At 47.9% G+C, this 18111-nt stretch overlaps 1 long non-coding RNA gene across 1 annotated transcript in view; it reads left to right on the top strand.

Moving 5' to 3' along the window:
- Nucleotides 1–18111, top strand: part of LOC146839124 (uncharacterized) — a 129083-nt gene that overhangs the window by 31936 nt on the left and 79036 nt on the right. The window lies entirely within an intron of this gene.

Here is an 18111-nt window from a genome sequence, read left to right as displayed (position 1 = left end):
CACACACATTGACGTCAGCACAGCCTCAGAGCTCACACACACTGACGTCAGCACAGCCTCAGAGCTCATACACTGTGACGTCAGCACAGCCTCAGAGCTCATACACTGTGACGTCAGCGCAGCCTCAGAGCTCATACACTGCGACGCCTGCACAGCCTCAGAGCTCATACACTGTGATGTCGGCACAGCCTCAGGACTCACACACACTGACGTCAGCACAGCCTCAGAGGTCACACACTGACGTCAGCACAGCCTCAGCGCTCATACACTGACGTCAGCACAGCCTCAGAGCTGCTCACACACACTGATGTCAGCACAGCCCCAGAGCTCACATACACTGACGTCAGCACAGCCTCAGAGCTGCTCACACACACTGATGTCAGCACAGCCTCAGAGCTCACAGTGTGCCGCCATCAGCACAGCCTCAGCGCTCACACACACTGACGTCAGCACAGCCTCAGCGCTCACACACATTGACGTCAGCACAGCCTCAGAGCTCACACACACTGACGTCAGCACAGCCTCAGAGCTCATACACTGTGACGTCAGCACAGCCTCAGAGCTCATACACTGTGACGTCAGCGCAGCCTCAGAGCTCATACACTGCGACGCCTGCACAGCCTCAGAGCTCATACACTGTGATGTCGGCACAGCCTCAGAACTCACACACACTGACGTCAGCACATCCTCAGAGGTCACACACTGATGTCAGCACAGCCTCAGCGCTCATACACTGTGACATCAGCACAGCCTCAGAGTTCACACAGACTGACGTCAGCACAGCCTCAGAGCTCGTACACTGTGACGTCAGGACAGCCTCATAGCTCACACACACTGACATCAGCACAGCCTCAGAGCTCACACACTGTGACATCAGCACAGCCTCAGAGTTCACACACTGTGACATCAGCACAGCTTCAAAGCTCACACTGCATCAACAGAGCCTTGGAGGTCAGATACTGTGAGGCAGCACAGCCTCAGCTCATACTGGGACGTCAGGGTAGCCTAAGAGCTCATACATTGTGACATCAGCACAGCCAAAGAGATCGCACACGGTGACGTCAGCACAGCCTGAGAGCTCACACTGTGACGTCAGTACAGCTTAAGAGCGCACACTGTGAAGTCAGCACAGGCTCAGGGCTCATGCATTGGGACGTCAGTACAGCCTCAGAGCTCACTGACATCAGCACAGCTTCAGAGATCAAGCACTGTAACATCAGCGCAGCCTAAGAGCTCACACTGTGATGTCAGGAGATCTCCAAAGCTCACTCACTCTGACGTCAGCACAGCTTCAGAGCTCACACACACTGATGGAGCTCACACACACTGACGTCAGCACAGCCCCACAGCTCACCCACACTGACGTCCGCACAACCCCACTGCTTACACACCGTGACGTCAGCACAGCCTCACAGCTCACACACCGTGACGTCCGCACAACCTTACAGCTCACTGTGATATCAGCACAGCCGCAGAGCTCATATACTGTGACGTCAGCACAGCCTCAGAGCCCACAGACGTCAGCATAGCCTCAGAGCACACACACACACTTGACGTCAGCACAGCCTCATAGCTTACACTCAGTGACATCAGCACAGCCTCATAGCTCACACTGTGACGTCAGCACAGCCTCGGAGCTCACACTGTGAGGTCCGCACAGCCTCAGAGTTCATACATTGTGACTTCAGCACAGCCTCAGAGCTCACACACTGTGACTTCAGCACAGCCTCAAAGACACACACTATGACGTCATCACAGCCTCAGAGCTCACACGCTGTGACATCAGCACAGCTTCAAGGATCACACACTATGACGTCAGCACAGCCTCGGAGCTCACACATTGAGACGTCAGCGCAGCCTCAGATACACAGCTCAGTGCAGCCTCACATGTAGATTATTAAAACGAGTATTGAACTTCTAATGTGATCTTTGCAGCACACCTTGTGATGCACGATGTCCAGGTGTAGATAACCTTCTGTGTCCTGTTGGCTGATAGTGTTAGCTTCATTTTGACAGGTTTGTGGTAGGTAGTATGTTTATCCACAACACTTATCTGTACTCTCTCTGGTGCATTCACCCAATCACTCGTTGCTATTTCTTGCCTTTCCTTTTACCCATCTCTTCCAATGTTTGTTTGGGTCCAGCACGCTATAATAAATGTAATTTAAACAAACACACGCACGCTCGCACACACAAACACACACACACACTCTCTCTCACTTATCTTACTTCTCTCTCTCTCTCTCACTCTCGTGCTCTCTCTCTCTCTCTCTCTCTCTCTCTCTCTCTCTCTCTCTCTCTCTCTCTCTCTCACTTTAGGGTTACCGCTTCACTGCGGATTATTATGGTTACTGTCCGCAGTTGTGAATATTTCATCTACAAAACACTGTTTCAGGCGTGTGAACCAAAGCAGGACTCCAACACCCAGAATGCATTGGGTTATGACATGGTTGTTTGATGTTTGAAACACTTTCCAACTCTAGGCATCAGTGCATTTTATAATAATACAACAGTGGAGATCAAAATTCACATAAACGAAAAAAACGGAGAAACTGAAAACTAAGAGTTCAATAAACTTGGCATCTGAAGGAAGAGGACTGCCAAAATACTAAAACTGATAAATAATTGTGTTTGGGTCTTCGGTCCTGATTTAGATCTTGGCGGGCGGGTCACTTCATCACAACACAGACGGATGTCTTGTCTGCTTAAATATAAATCCCTTTATATCCTATGAGATTTATAGCTCAGTGGACAGGATTTCTGTCACCGGTGTGACGGAGTAATCTGTCCACCGAGATCTAAATCAAGCCCCAAGTACCTGATTACAGAGGGAACTGATAGAAGGCAGGAAACTGGAGAGGTTGATCATTAAACAAATTAAGGAGAAAATGAGATTTAAGGGAGGAGGGAAGGAGGAAAGGAAAGGAGTAAAGAGCTAGAGTGAGTGTGACAGAAGGGTGAGGTGTGAATAGGATCAGGCAGAAAAGATGAAGATAGGAAGGATGGGGGACAAGTAAGAAGGAAAGGAGCAGTAGGGTTGGGATAGGTCGGTAAAGAAGAAAAATGCAGATAGTAGGCACAATCAATACAGTCGGGGAAGAAAGGCGTCAGAGCAAGGGGGGAGTCGAGGAAGTTAGAGGAGAAAAGGGCAGGATAGTGAACTGGTTACAGACACAGATAGAGACCAAATAGGCGTTTAAAAAGACCCACTATTACATTTATATTTAGTAAATGGTGGCAGCTTGCTCTGGAACGGGGCAAATAGTCAAATGTCTCTGTCTCTCATCACACCCTGCTAGCTAATAGCAGGCATTATGTACTATTTACCAGGTGGCTGTAAAAGCACATATTATCCTCAATCTGCCTGGCTAATGATGCATCACCTCTGCTGTCTTCCAAATTGTTGACCACTGTTTGCTCTCCTAGGGTTTCTCTCTGGCTCTATGTGTAGCTTCCCGCAGACTCGTCGCAGTCATCAGGTTCAAGTGCGTCTTTTAGGATCTTAAGAACAAATGTGTCGATAAAGGTTCCTATTATCTCGCACATCAAGGAATATCCCTTGAACTGTATGAACATGCTTAAAACTTAGGTTACAATAATGGGGAGGTGCGGTACAGCTGAATGCACAGCAGAGACTTTTGTGCATACCTTTTACCTTGAGTGAAGCAAATAATATACCCCTGTTACCAAATGTATTACTGGTCCAACTGTTAATGCACTCTTTTGGAGTAAAGGCTCAGCACACCCATGACTTTGTGGATGTGTTTCTGATACATAAACAACTTTAATGAGCCGTGAAATATACTAAGTGTGTTATTTGGAAGGTGAAATTATATGATCAATAGGAAAGATTTTTCGAACAATGGTTTCCATTTATTGTTTTTCGTTGAATTCATTCTTTTTGATCTCCTAATGAAACTTTGCCATTCTGATTTGTGTGTTATTCTATAATGTGTAAATCTTGGCAGCCTTTATTGGTGACATCATTCAGTCTCCCAAGAGAGGCTGTCTTTGGCTGAATGCAATTATTTCAAAAGGCAACACCAGAAGCTGCCTCCTTAATTTACCTACGCAACCCCCGCTCCATTCCCTTATAGTTAGACTAATGTCCACTGTAGTCAGTGGCTAGCGATGATTAGCAAGAAGTGCACCCTTTGGCATAATCTTTTAAACCCTCAGTCTTGTGCCACATGTTGGGATGAAAATATGCCCTGCATTGTGAGTTTGTGTGTCCCCCGCACTGAGTGACTGACTGCATGTGAAACAGGCATCCTGACTTTTGTTTGGCCCTGGCATCACTCTAATCTAGTGAATGTGCAATGGCCTAGGTTCTGTCCCTAATTACGCAATATCCAGAACCTGTTCTGGGACCTGGAGGCCCACACAAAGCATGTCGTCATATTGGGCAGAGGACTGTGGTCAACGCCTGTGGTAAGTCATTTAAAGCAGTGTACCATGTTTTTTCCGAATCATTAGTATGACTAGACCTTTCCTCTCATGTAAGATCCACTGTTACGTGAACCTCCATATTTATGCCTTGACATTCTGTCTATGACAAGTATCTGTGTAGTGAAATGTGGCACTTGTATAAATTTAGGACTCTGTGTGTGTGGTAAGAGTCTGAGAACTGAGACCGGTGGGGTCCATGTTGGTTTAGCATGGCAGAAGATGGGAGGGGTAGGAGAGCTTCCACAGTCAGTATTAATGTATTGCCCTCGTTTCTATTGTCAGAGGATGGATATCCAGACACTGACGTGTAGGAAGATGTAGACAGGGCTTCCCCTACTAATAAAGGGAGGGAGGACGATGTTAGAAAATAGCTGCTGATTAGTTCTTCCCGAACACTGCTATTTGGTGGGTGATGGAGGCGAGGAATGTGACTGCAGTTTCTGTTGTTAAAGTTGAGGTAGTTTCTTGGCAAGTCACATCCCTTGGTCTGTCTCTGATTATTCCTTCAGGAAGCTGATGACGGCCAGGTGCAGAGATCTCACATTTTATTGTGCACATGTTTTGACACCTCCTTTTGCCAGCATCATTCCTACCTGCTTTGAAAAAAATCACTTTGCAAAACAGGGTTATCTGGAGAGCAACCTGAACATGACAGTTGAAAAAAACCTGCTCACTCAAGTTCTGAAATCTTGGACAGTGGCTACAAATCCCCTGTCTTAAAGCTATGTATAAAAGTGGGATCGAAATAACCCTGGTTTGTTCCATGTCCATTTTCTTCATGACAAAGGAAGGAAGTGCTCCGCAGAATGCTCAAAGGAGATCCTACATCCCTAAGAAGCCTTTTTCTGCATGCCCTCACTACTCTCATAATCAAGTGTGGAAACTGTGTACTTAGCCCAGGTTTCAGAGGCATAATAGGATGGACCACAGAACACCAACGACAAGCCACTTCAACCAGGCCCAGTTGCCACTGTCTGCATGACTCCCTTAATGAGGTCTCCCAATAACAGTCAATTTTTAGGTCTCGCCTACGCAGCGCGCATGTGCTGCATCGGAAGGCATTTAGCCGTCGTTCTGCTCATTTTCAAGCACACACTCGTGCTTGTGTCGGCATCCACCTTGCGGGAGCGAGCAGCGGCGCGCCACGGGCACGAGCGCAGTGCTTGAAAATCAGCAGACTGCTCTCCCAAGCGCGTGAGCGCCACTCGCGGGCTCACCTCGTCGACGAAGTCGCACGCACTGTTAAGAGCGTGTTCGCTTTCACTTTTTCCCTGCTGCTCTGACTGAGACCTTTTCTCACTGCCTGCAGTGCGCTACTTTCATCCCTTGTTGCATCGCTTGTGTTACTCTTTTCTGCCTCTTCCCTTCTCAGCCTCTCAGTCCCTCACAGCCCATGGTCTTCCACTCTCCTCCTCTGATTCCATTTTCTCCTTTTATTTCTTTCCCTGTTCCTCTTGTTGTTTCCATCTTCTCATCGCCTATCCTGCTCACTCCCTCTGTCTCCTATTATCCTCCCTCCCTGTGGCTTTCCTTTCCATCACTGCTTCCTCCCTTCTCTTTCCTCTGCACACTTGCCTTTCTCTTCCTTCTATCTTGGCTTATTTCCTTCCATTCTTCCCAAGTTGACATCTGCCTTCCCTCCACCCCCTCGCTGCCTCTCTTCATTTGTGCTCTTTTCTTACTATCCTGACCTCACTCTCTCACTATTCACAATCTCTCCTTCAGCCTCAGGGGGTGAGGGGGTGGGGTGTGTGTGTGTCACTCAAAATAAGGGCCATACAAACATTGTATTCACTTATTTAACAGTATCCTATAGCGCAGTCAAACCCCAAGGGCGATAGAACACATTAGGTAAGAACCATTTTGTAGAAGACTTGAATAAGAAATTAAAATAAAACAGACGAGTAAACAAATCAATGTTAAAAGCGAAGATAGTAGCTCCTTGGAATCTCGGAAAGTACTGCTATAGACACATCAGGACTTTAAAATGTTTATTCAATATGAAGCTGCAGAAACAGAAGGTTCTTAGGTGGGGAGGACTGATAGCAACACTTTCACCCAGAGTTCTTTCCGAGGGTCGAGCTGGGGGCTTCCATCTTTGCAGCTCGAAGTGTTGGCCACTTAAAATCGGGGGGGCGCCCTTCTTCCCTGCGGTTCCTTCTCAGTCTTGACCTTCTCTTCTCTCCATTCCTTTCTCTTCACTCACTCCCTTCCTTTTCTCTCCTCCCTGCCTTTCTCTTCCATCCCTTCCTTTCTCTTCCCTACCTCCCTGCTGTGTACTCCTGCTGTATGACTTTGTAACCTTGCTGCATGCCTTTGTACCCCAGCCTGATGTACGTGCTGTGAGCGTTTGTTTGTGATACCCATAGCTGCCAAGGTTTCAGATTGCTATGTGTGACATTTTCATATTTAAAGTGTAATTATGAGTGACATTTCAACAACTATGAGTGACACTTTTTTGCGAGCAAAACTCAAGCAATGAATATGAGGGAAACATATATATATATATATATAACAGTAATTGAACCCCTTTTGAGCAATGAGAAACTAAGAAGACTTTACAACTGGATGGTGGTATGTCTCAACAAGCATTGGCATAGCCAATAGGTCCCGCCTTTGGGACCTTATAAGTGTTTAGTTATCCAGCACAATTTCCTTGGTGCAACAACATCAAGTGTTGCATGGCTAAACGGAGAAGGATACACTCTCTTTGAATTTACCTTGAGTGAATTGTTTTAATTGTTTTTATCTGGTGACTGTTTGCACTTGTGGAGGCTTTTAAATTCTTTTTAAAAAACGTACTGGGTAGGGGCAACGGAGTCTTTTTTAACGCGCAGCGAGGAAGGCTCTCCGGTCCACCGCAATCGGTTATTCCGATTGATTGATGTGGAGAGAGTCCGCCCTTTAGCTTTCTCAGCCGCGTGGGGCGCCAAGGGAGCGGTTAGCGCTCTAGTGGTTGGCCCTCCCAGCTATAAATTTCTTGCATTCCCGGCCGCGCAGAGGGCGCGTCGCTGGCGTGCCTAAGGCAAGCCCGTCTGCGCCTGGACGCTGCCGGCTGCCAGGGAATGCTGCCCGTTTACTCACAGAGACCCCCACTGCCTAGGCTGGTGGAACTCGGGCATCTTGCACCTTGTGCAGGAGGGTTAATTACCTCTAAGCAGGGAGTGCCTTCCCGGTAGGGAAGTGCCTAGGGTGTGGATGGGCTCGAGAAGAATGTACACCTACATTCATCAATCCACTACAATACTCCCTCCTTACACCCTCGCGGAATGCACATGAGAAGGGGAATAAGAGGGATTTGGGAGGTGGGTTTGGAGTGCCCTTTAAAGGGCTCTATCTCAATGTTAGATCCATTCCAAAACATGTGGCTGAAATCTGGGACTTACTAGATGAAGCTAGGCCTGACATATGTCTCTTTACTGAGACTTGGCTGAATAATGAAGCGGCTCCTGCACTGGCAATAGCATTTCCAGCTGACTATTCAGTGGTCCGGTTGGACAGATCTGGAAAGCGGGGTGGAGGTTTGGCCATCGCAACGCGCTCCCCTTATCATATTAAAACCCTAGATACCTTCTCCTCCCCAATCTAGAGTTGTTGATATTTAGGGTACTGCGGGGCCAAGCCATTGAATGGGCGGGTGCCCTAGTGTACCACCCTCCTGGAGGTAACAAGAGAGAATTTTGCTCTACTCTGTTAGAAATGCTGGCCCCGTAAACTCTCGAAACGGACAGTATCTTGCTGGTGGGGGACTTTAACCATCACCTGGAAGCTCTCTCTCGAGCAAAGAATCTGCCAGTTTGGTAGCAGCGAAGGAATCTCTTGATCTTTCCCCTAGAATCACTAGTCCCACTCACGTGGCAGGCCATGTGCTGGACACTGTCTTTACCAACATCAGTGAGGTGGTGGTGGAACCCCCACAGAAGATGGGCCGGACAGATTACTCAGTTCTCAGCTTCTCGTGGGTGGGTACGAAACCATCCAGCCCCTCACGCAGTCATAAAGACCTCCGTAGACCTTGGAAAAAGGTGACACCGGCTGCCTTCTGTCTGGCCCTTATCTCTCCCATATTTGAGGAGGGCGATGACGGTGATACGGCCTTAGATAGGTTCGAAGCCGCCATAACTAACGCCCTAGACTCTATTGCTCCATTTAAGAGGGTAAAGATTCAGGTGAGGGCAGCACCCGCCCCTAGGTATTCAGACAGTCTCAGAAGAGAGAAAGCCTCTTGTAGGGCCAAAGAGAGAAGATGGAGAAAGTCCAAGTTGGAGCAGGATGAATCGCTCTCCCGACCCGCGCATAGAGCTTACTTGAGTAGTTGTAACTCAGCCAGGAGATCTTATTTAGGCTCCCGTATCATGGAAGCTAAAAACTCATCTCGGGAACTTTTCACTATTTTAAAGGAGTTCACCAACCCCAGGTCCAATAAACCGCTCCCACCGCCTACTCAGGCACTATGTGAGAACTTAGGGAGCCACTTTACCAACAAAATCAATGTGATCTATCATACCTTTGGCCCTGAAGAGGGCGCTCATGGCAAAGCTCCCCTTCTGGAGAGTCAAAGTCCATCAAGCCTAGAACTCCTCCTCAGTGTTACGGGGGGAAGAAGTTAGCTCCCTACTAACCCTAGTGAAATCTGGTTCCCCATCAGATCCGGTGCCTCCTGCTGTTATGTCAGCGCTATTCCCAGTCCTTACGGAGGCTCTTGCGGATGTTTGTAACATCTCGCTTGCCACTTCCACTGTCCCTCGTAAATGGAAGAACGCACACATAAAACCCCTTCTCAAGAAGGCTCTAGCTGACCCCACCGATCTTCAGAATTTTAGACCCATCTCTCTTCTTCTGTGATGTGCACAAATCATGGAGGCTTTAGTCAATCGGCATCTCTCCCACTATTTGGAGCAGAATAACATACTGGATACTTCCCAGTCGGGCTTCCGTGCTTCACACAGCACGGAGGCGGCACTGGTGGAGGTTACGGACACTATAAGGATGTCCCTGGATAGGGACATCCCTGTCATGTTGGTGCTGTTGGATCTGTCGGATGCCTTTGACACCATCTCTCATCAGATCCTTTTGGACCGATTGCGAGAGATTGGTGTCAGAGGCGGGCCTTCAAATGGATCCAGAGCTTTCTGGCGGACAGAACTCAATGTGTCCAGCTGGCGTCCTTTGTCTCTCAAACCACCAGTGTAGACCAGGGGGTACCACAGGGCTCGGTTTTGAGCCCCACCTTGTTCAACATATATGTGGCCCCCTAGCCTCAATTATTAGGAATTGTGGGTTTGAAACTATATCTTATGCTGATGACACCCAGGTGATAGTCCCTATTGAGAAGAGTCCTGCGGTCACCAAACTTAAATTTAGACACTGTATGACCAGCATAGCGAGGTGGATGAAGAAGAACTTTCTCCAGCTCAACTCCTCTAAGACTGAGATAGTTCTATTTGGTAAAGCGGAGGAGATGTGGACCCCTGATTGGTGGCCACGATAGCTAGGAGACGCGCCTGCCCCTAGAGTATGGGCCAAGAACCTGGGCATAAAAATTAATAACAACTTATAAATGAAAGAGCAGGTAAAGTCGGTGGCAGGCACCTGCTTTGGAACCATGCGAATGCTCAGAAGGATCTTTCCGTGGATTGCGTTCATGGCCAGTCGCTCTTGGTTAGCCGACTGGATTATGGCAACTCACTGCTGGTCGGGATGAGGGAGGATTTGGCCGCTAAATTACAAGTGGTCCAAAACACGGCAGCCCGTCTTGTCCTTAACAAGCCGGCACGGACCCTCTCTTTACCCCTCCTGCGCCAATTGCATTGGCTCCCCATCAAAAAGAGGTCCATTTTTAAACTGCTATGTCTGTTTTTTAAATCCCTTCATGGTATGGGGCCAGCCTACATGATGAAGAAGATCGAACGGTATGAACCCACACGACTGCTGAGATCCAGTAGCCGTAACCTGCTCTGTGTACGGAAAATCAGGAAGGCTAGGGTGGGTGGACGGGCATTTTTGTACCTAGCCCCCACTCATTGGAATACCTTGCCGGATGAGATTCGCGCTTGTACCAATTTCCGCTATTTTAAAAAGCTTCTTAAGATCTGGCTATTCTAATGTTTCCTCTTCAGTAGTGTGCTCCTCTCTCAGGTGCCGAGAAATCCCCCTGGGGATGATTCGATGCACCCTACAAATGAGTAAATAAATAAATATATAAAAGGCGAGACCTATTGGCTATGCCAATGCTTGTCCTAAATACCTTAACCCCTTGCATGCCCGCCCCTTTCCCCGCCCAGTGCCGCGCCTTTCATTAGCGGGCGGAGTTCATGACGAGCTGGACTCGTCATGGGCACAGCGCCACCGCAGCCCATGACGAGTCCAGCTCGTCATGGGCACTGAAGGGGTTAAGAGCATCTGTACTCAGCACAGCTTATGGAATGAGACACACCTTAAGAATAATATCCTTCTATTCAAACTTATCTCCGTTATGATGTGAACTAGCATGCCATTTATCTACTGGCAGCTCACTCGATAGAATCATGCTCCAAATTTTATTATCCCCTTTGTTCATGGAAAGAGAACATTGGATCAGTTTTGAAATGGTTGTTATCTACCTTTGGGAGCAGAACCATGGTAGCATCTTAAATATGTGCAGAGATTCCCTGCTTCAGACGTCTACTTGTATACTGCTAATTATTTTGACCAGCAGCCACCCCCCTTCTGATGCCTTCCATGAGTTCCGTTGCTCCACGACTGCCTTTATATGTGCTACGTCCTGTGGAGCGTTTGGCGCCTCTCCGTATTGCCAAGTGGAATAGGGGTCTGGTCAGGGTCTACATATACTTTCCGTGTGTACAACTCCTTGCAAACACTCTTGATTGCAGGCTGGTCTGGGACTCCGAGTCCATTAAAGTTACACATTCTAGTCCTGCTTTTTGTGTTATTCATATTTGTGAAGCATTTGGTAATATTACAGTACCATAAGGCTTCTGAACCTGTGTGCACTTCTGTCGCATAAGCACCGTTAGGCAAATGTGTATATATTTGATAGTATTTAGTTGTAGAAGTGCCTACTAAAGATAGAATGGAAATAAAATAAGTTTGATCTTTGTAGTGTTTTATTTAGAACAAAGGAGGTTCCAGAGGTTTTTTCTGTGGTTTTTTTCCCGGTTTTCTTTTGAGTTGAGTGGTAGGTTGCTCCGTTAATGCGTAGTATAAAAAACTTTTATTTTCAATATTTACAGGCTATTCTTCAGGGGAAATATCATTATATGATATCCATATCACAATAACCATTACTGGTTCACAGTAAGTGACATACGAACATATGAATTCTTCTTAAAGATCTTCTATAACACAGGAGCCTTGATTTGATATTCCAAAAAAGATTTTCTTTATACTTCACAACATCAAACTGCAGCTTAACCAATGTTTTTTGTTCTGATAAGGGACTTCATCAGGGCTGTAAATGAGCTATACATACATGTATGTACATATATAAAATACATATTCATAAACTAAACCAGCATGTGCATATTCAAGTTACATTCTAAAACATACAATGGCTCCCTACACCCACACATATTACTACAAAAATTCCCTTAAAAACGTAGATATTGTTACATCTAGGGAAGAAACAGAAAAACACATATACCACACAAATATATAACAATTTAATACCCCTCTCTTAGATTTATATCTATAGTGTCACCCCCCAAAAATATAATATTGGGTATTGCCTACCAAGAGTGTCTTGATCTATAAGAAGAATTCATATGTTTGAATACTCTGGATTAATATGTGATTAAGTTGCCACAAAATCTGGTACATGGGAAGGGCATACCCTCAACATCTGCTCACTATATATTCCACAGCGTCTCCACGCATTCGCGCTCCCGAAAGTAAGCCCCATGCTGCTAGACATGCCAGAATGGATTTGGGTCCTGGGAGGTTACATGAATGTGGTGATGGAACCAGGTCTAGATAAGGAGATTAGGGCGACCACACTAGACTAACAGGACCCCCTGCAGCCTTTCTTGAGGCATTGGGGATGGTAGACCTTTGACGGCTACACCATCCGCCGCTGAGGTAATGCACATATATATATGCATTCACTACTGGAATACAGGTACATTTCAAGCGGCATCTCAGACCATTCCCCAGTTGGAGTGACATTGGAGGGACGCAAAAGGGTGTTTGTGCTGCCCCTTAGGATAGACCACTATCATTTAAAAGATAAGGGGCTTAAGGAAAACCTCAGAGAGGGAGCAGAGATGTACTTTGCAGAGAACCTTTGGATCGTAGCCTCTGTATGTGTCCTATGGGAATCTTTAAAGTGCTTCTGCGCGGACAAGCCCAGGCGCTGATAGGGCAGTTATGAAAGAACAATGGCCGCTCTGCTGTCGAGAACCAGAGTGGCAACTGAGGGGATGGTGGGACTAAAACACCAGCTCCATCTCAGGCAACATGATTTAAAGACACTGGCGGAACACAAGGCTCGGAGCCTTGCGCTGGCGGCGCATCATTGCTTATATGATATTGGGGATTAGGCAAATAAGCTACTAGTCCAGCTTGAGAAGGAGACAGGTCCTGACTTTTAGAAGTAATTGAATGTGAAGGCCCGCTTCAAACAACCAGCTCGCTATTGCAGACATGTTCGCCGCCTACTACGAGGAGCTCTATAGATCGACTGGGTTCAGGTCTGCTGCTGAATGTGTGGATCTCCTTGGGGACCTGACCTTAGATACGCTTGCTAAGGAAGAAAAAGAGGCATTGGAGGCTGACCTAACTGAGTAGAAGCTTATAGCAGCGATGAAGACACAGCCGTCAGGCAAGGCAGTGGGGCCGAATGGCCTCCCAGTTGATTTTAAAAGAGCAAAATAATAATAATAGTACATTTATAGAGCGCCTGGCTACCCCAAAAGGTCAGTTCCCGCGCTAGAAGCACAGAAGCAGGTGTGGGTTAATCGATTGGCCTAGAGATTGTAGATCCAGGTTTTCAGTCCTCTACAAAAGATTGGTTCAGATTTTTCCGCTTGTAGCTGAGGAGGGAGTGTATTCCAGTTCTTGGCCGCTAGATAGCCAAAGGATCAAGCGCCCATCCTTGCTTTTCTTATCCTGGGAATCTTAAGTAACTGTACCTCTGTCGATCTTAGCTGTCGACCAGGATTGTTATGGGTGAGGAAGTTGTGCAGGTAGGTATGGCCTCTCCCATGTAGGCTCTTATGACAGAAACACATGGCTTTGAAAATAATTCTCTTCTCAATCGGCAGCCAATGAAGGGCTTCAAGAGCATGTTTTGATGACGCTCGCCTCGGTAGATTAAGAACAAGGTGTGCCGCTGAGTTATAAATGCGCTGGAGTCACTTCATGCAGACTTTAGATGCACCCAGATACAGGACATTCCCATAGTCAAGTTGCGAGGTCACCATGGTGAGGACTATGGTTTTCCTGGCTGATATAGGGAGAAAGTCTAGTTTTTAGGTCTCGCCTGGCGACCACAGCGCGAAAGCGCTGTCGCCAGCGAGATATATTGTTATTGACTTGCTTCGGAAGGGAGACAGGAGATGTGCACGCGCAGGACGGACTGGAATTGTGAACGCACGCGTGAACACGCGCATACAGATACGCGATGTGCACATCTCCTGTCCCCCTTCTGTCCTCAGCAGCCTCATGCACTTTTACTTTGCCTCCCCCCCGTCGGCTCCACGGAGACAGCTTGTTTCGATTAGGAAAATACTGTGCAGGGTGCAGCACCACCACCACAATCTGCAGGGACTGCAAACGTAACGTGTATGGCGCTCTGCTGTGCGCTTAAAACACATACGCAAACACAGATAGAGCGCTGGTCAGGTGCAACACATGATGATACACTTTACTAAAGAAACAGTGGCGCCCCTAGGTGTAATGAAGTATGAGAGCTTGAGTGCTGCTGTCTCACGCGCGCACTATAAAAGTCTCAAAGCAGTGGCATAATGCCCCACTCTCACCACCATCTCATTACTATGGTCAAGTATAAGAAAGGAAGGGGACACCCTGGAAGCAGCCCCCTGCCCCGCAGAGCCCTACATAGGCCCCGTCTCAAAGTCAGGAGGAATCATCAATAAATCGAAAATATAGAATCTGAGATCCATGTAGCAGAACCCGCGAGCCGGGAACGCTGAAGCTAATTCCCGCTGTAACCACGTAGGAATAGGCTAAAACTGACCAGAGGCAAAGGGGGTAAACATTACAATTTATTGGAGGGGGTAGAAAATAAGCATAAGTTGTTAGGCGCCCGTTCAGCGCACGCAAAGGGAGGCGCGGGGGACAAGGCGTGCCTGCCGGGTATCCCCGCTCCCTCCTCCGCAGGATTTCCACGCCCACCACTAAGACTTAACCGGAGGCGGCTGCACCGACTACCTAGCGCTCTGCGCCTCTTTGTCCTCGCAGGTGAACTGGCTGAAAACGCAGCAGCCGGCGTTAGTGGCACCAGAGGAAGTTTTGACACAGGAGAGTCGGTCGCGGAAACGAGTCCTTCTCTCCTTCTCCTCCCTTGTGAATGCTATTGGCAGGGGAGGTGGCACCAGCCAAGCGCCGCCTCCGAGGGGCGGTCACCCGCCGCAGGCACAAGCTTCTAGGAGCAGGGAAACCGACTAGTCTTACTTTGCTGAGAAACCGATGAGAATAGGGGGTGACTTGTGGATGCGACTCTATTTTATCGGTATAAACTGCGGGATGCCGTTTACCATGCTTCTCAGAGAGCAAGCTGCGGCTGGAACCCCTTGATCTTTACATGTAGCGTGCGTGTGGTGACTCAAGGCAGACATTGGCTTTGGCGGTAATATGAGCCCACGCATACATCTTTAATTGTCTGTGTGACCCTAGTTTTACATCCCGAGCCAGTGGTAAATTGCAGGAGCCAAATGCATTTGCCTGGCCTCGGAACCTGAAACCAAAAGATAATGATTAAGAGTCGGCGTTTTGAAAACATTGCTGCATTTTGAAAGTTGGAAAGAACTTTGACGCCTCACCACTTTCAAAAGTCACCAGCCATCACTGGCCGGTGTTCAGTGTGACAGGCGGTGCTGACATCAGTAGGAGTGTGGACGCGATTAGCCGGCAGGGCACGTCTGATATAGAATGTCGCACCGGTCGGCTCCCTGTCACACCGAGCCCACGTGTACCACGAGCAGCGGGGGAGTCTTCTCACGTCTGTGGTGCTACTTGGGAGACACTGCGAGTCGAGCTTCCCAGTCATTGCAGCTCTGGCGCCTGGTGGCACTTGGGTTTGACTCTTCCAGAAATGCCTCCATTCACCAACACCCAGTGCTTTAAATGGAAAAAAATAAGCGCAGGTACTCAAAAAAAAAAGTAGTGGATTGGGGCGGAGTTTGGGGCGGGGCAAGGGGCGGGGCTATGTTTTCCAATAAATGGCACACTGACGAATCAGTACTAGTGCTGCAGTTTCTTTTTTTTTGAAAGTATGAATGCATTGACGTAATCTAGAGGGCCGGGATTTTGTTTCATGCAAATCCCTCTCATTTAAATTGTTGATGGGCGAAGATTTGCGCGCGATTAAAACAATGGGCATACTAACAAGCTGTGTCCCTGAACAATGTGGCCCATGCTCGCGCCAATCAGGTTTTTTTGTCCCCTTCAGATCCCCTCTGAACGGGACCCTGCAGCGATACTCGACCTTTCACTCCAGAGGTGCACACGCAGCTCCGTGTTCTACTGAAGGACAGCTGCTCTGCTGGCGCTTTTGAACCAGCGCAGCCCAGGCTTCAGCTTGGTTTGAAAGGTGCTTTAACCCATTGTAGGCCGTGCAGAAAGACCTGCCAAGGAGCGCAGCACCAATCGCATCAAAACCAGGCAGTTATGAGTACCGGTGCTCTCCTTTCCCGAGGAAAGGTCCCGGTACTCAAGGGGAGAAAATATAAAAGTGCCGGTACTCCATACCGGTGAGTACCGGCCAATTTAAAGCACTGCCAACACCTGTAGGTACTTCCAATTAAAGCTACAGGCATTTCTTACACCACTATTAGAACAGAATGACTATAAAGGATTATGCCATGAATAAGGTACTATAATAACTATTCCCCTCCTACTGTCTCATATATAATTAGAACATACTTATGTGTATTCACTTATGGAAATCAGAAATAATTTTACACATCTGCATAGGCGCTACGTGGCTCGTGTCATTGCTTGACCCTAATTCTTTGTCTGCCTGTCTTACTAAAGTTAGCTGAAATGGGCCCCTTGCCTAAAGTTAACTCAGGCTCTCCCTTGGACCCAATTCCGTTGAGCATTCTTCGACAACTCTCGCCTGATGCTCTACTAATTATTCAAGAGCTTCTAAACTCTTCTTTGCGGGAATCTACATTCCCTAACGAATGGAAAAGGGCTTTGGTAGTACCACTTTTAAAAAAAACCTGGTGCCGATCCTAAAACACTCTCCAACTTCCGGCCTATCTCCTTATTGCCCATGTTCTCAAAGATCCTGGAGCGACATATCAATCTGCATCTTACTTCTCATGTGGAGTCCACTGGGTTTTTACATCCTTCCCAGTCAGGCTTCCGTGCCCAGTTCTCCACTGAAACCACTCTATTGGGGGTTACTGAGAACCTTTGCTTTCATCTTGATCACGGCCAGACCATGGCGCTTATTCTTTTAGATTTAAGCGCCGCTTTCGATACGGTCTCACACTCCATCCTTTTGAAAGCACTGAGATCTGCTGGGGTGTCTGGCCCTGCTCTTGACTGGCTGGCCTCTTTTCTAGACCATCGCACTTTCCAGGTTGTCTCGTCCGGCGCCTCTTCCTCTGTTCGCTCATCGGCGCATGGGGTTCCGCAGGGGTCTTCACTTAGCCCTTTGCTTTTCAATATCTACGTGAAACCCCTTGCTTCCATCGTTGAAGACTCTGGTCTTTCCTTGTACTCATACGCCGATGACACCCAGATTCTTTTCTCTCTCTCCTCTGCCACTGCCAACTCCCCTTCCGCTCTTAAACTAGGACTTGGTCGAGTTGCAGAGTGGATGCAGGCTAATCTCCTGAAACTGAACGGAGATAAAACGGAGGTGCTTATTCTGGGCAAGCAAAAGCACCTCTGGGGTCCTTCACATTGGCCGGCTGAAATGGGCCCCTTGCCTGTTCCAGTGACTCAGGCTCGCAATCTTGGATTCATCATGGATGATGTACTCTCCATGCGACATCAGGTGGTTAAGGTAGCGGCCACTTGTTTTTCTATTCTAGGGTGGTTGCGTAAAATCCTGTGGATGCTCCCAGTAGGATCAAGACGCCAGGTGGTCCAGGCTTTAGTCACCTCTCGCCTGGACTATTCCAATGTGTTCTACCTTGGCATCACCCATGAGCTCCAACACAAACTTCAGCTGGTCCAGAACTCCGCGGCTCGCCTCCTTTGCAGGGTCCCGTGGAAATCCTCTATCTCTCCTTTTCTCAGTGACCTTCACTGGCTCCGCATTATTAACCGGATTAAATTTAAGGCCCTCTGCTTTCTGCATAAAATCAAGCAAGGACGGGCCCCCGATTATCTCACGGCCCTGGTCCAACCTTACTCTCCCCCACGTGCCCTCAGATCGTCTACTCAGGGCAATCTTGTGATCCCCCGCTTCAAACTTTCAAGAATGGGCGGCAGTTCCCTTTCTTACATTGCCCCCAGATTGTGGAA

This window comes from Triturus cristatus, chromosome 4_2, assembly GCF_964204655.1.
Source record: "Triturus cristatus chromosome 4_2, aTriCri1.1, whole genome shotgun sequence".
NCBI classification, from domain to species: Eukaryota; Metazoa; Chordata; class Amphibia; order Caudata; family Salamandridae; genus Triturus; species Triturus cristatus.
The sequence above is the reverse complement of the archived record's forward strand: the minus strand, read 5'-3'. Positions and strand labels throughout refer to the sequence as shown.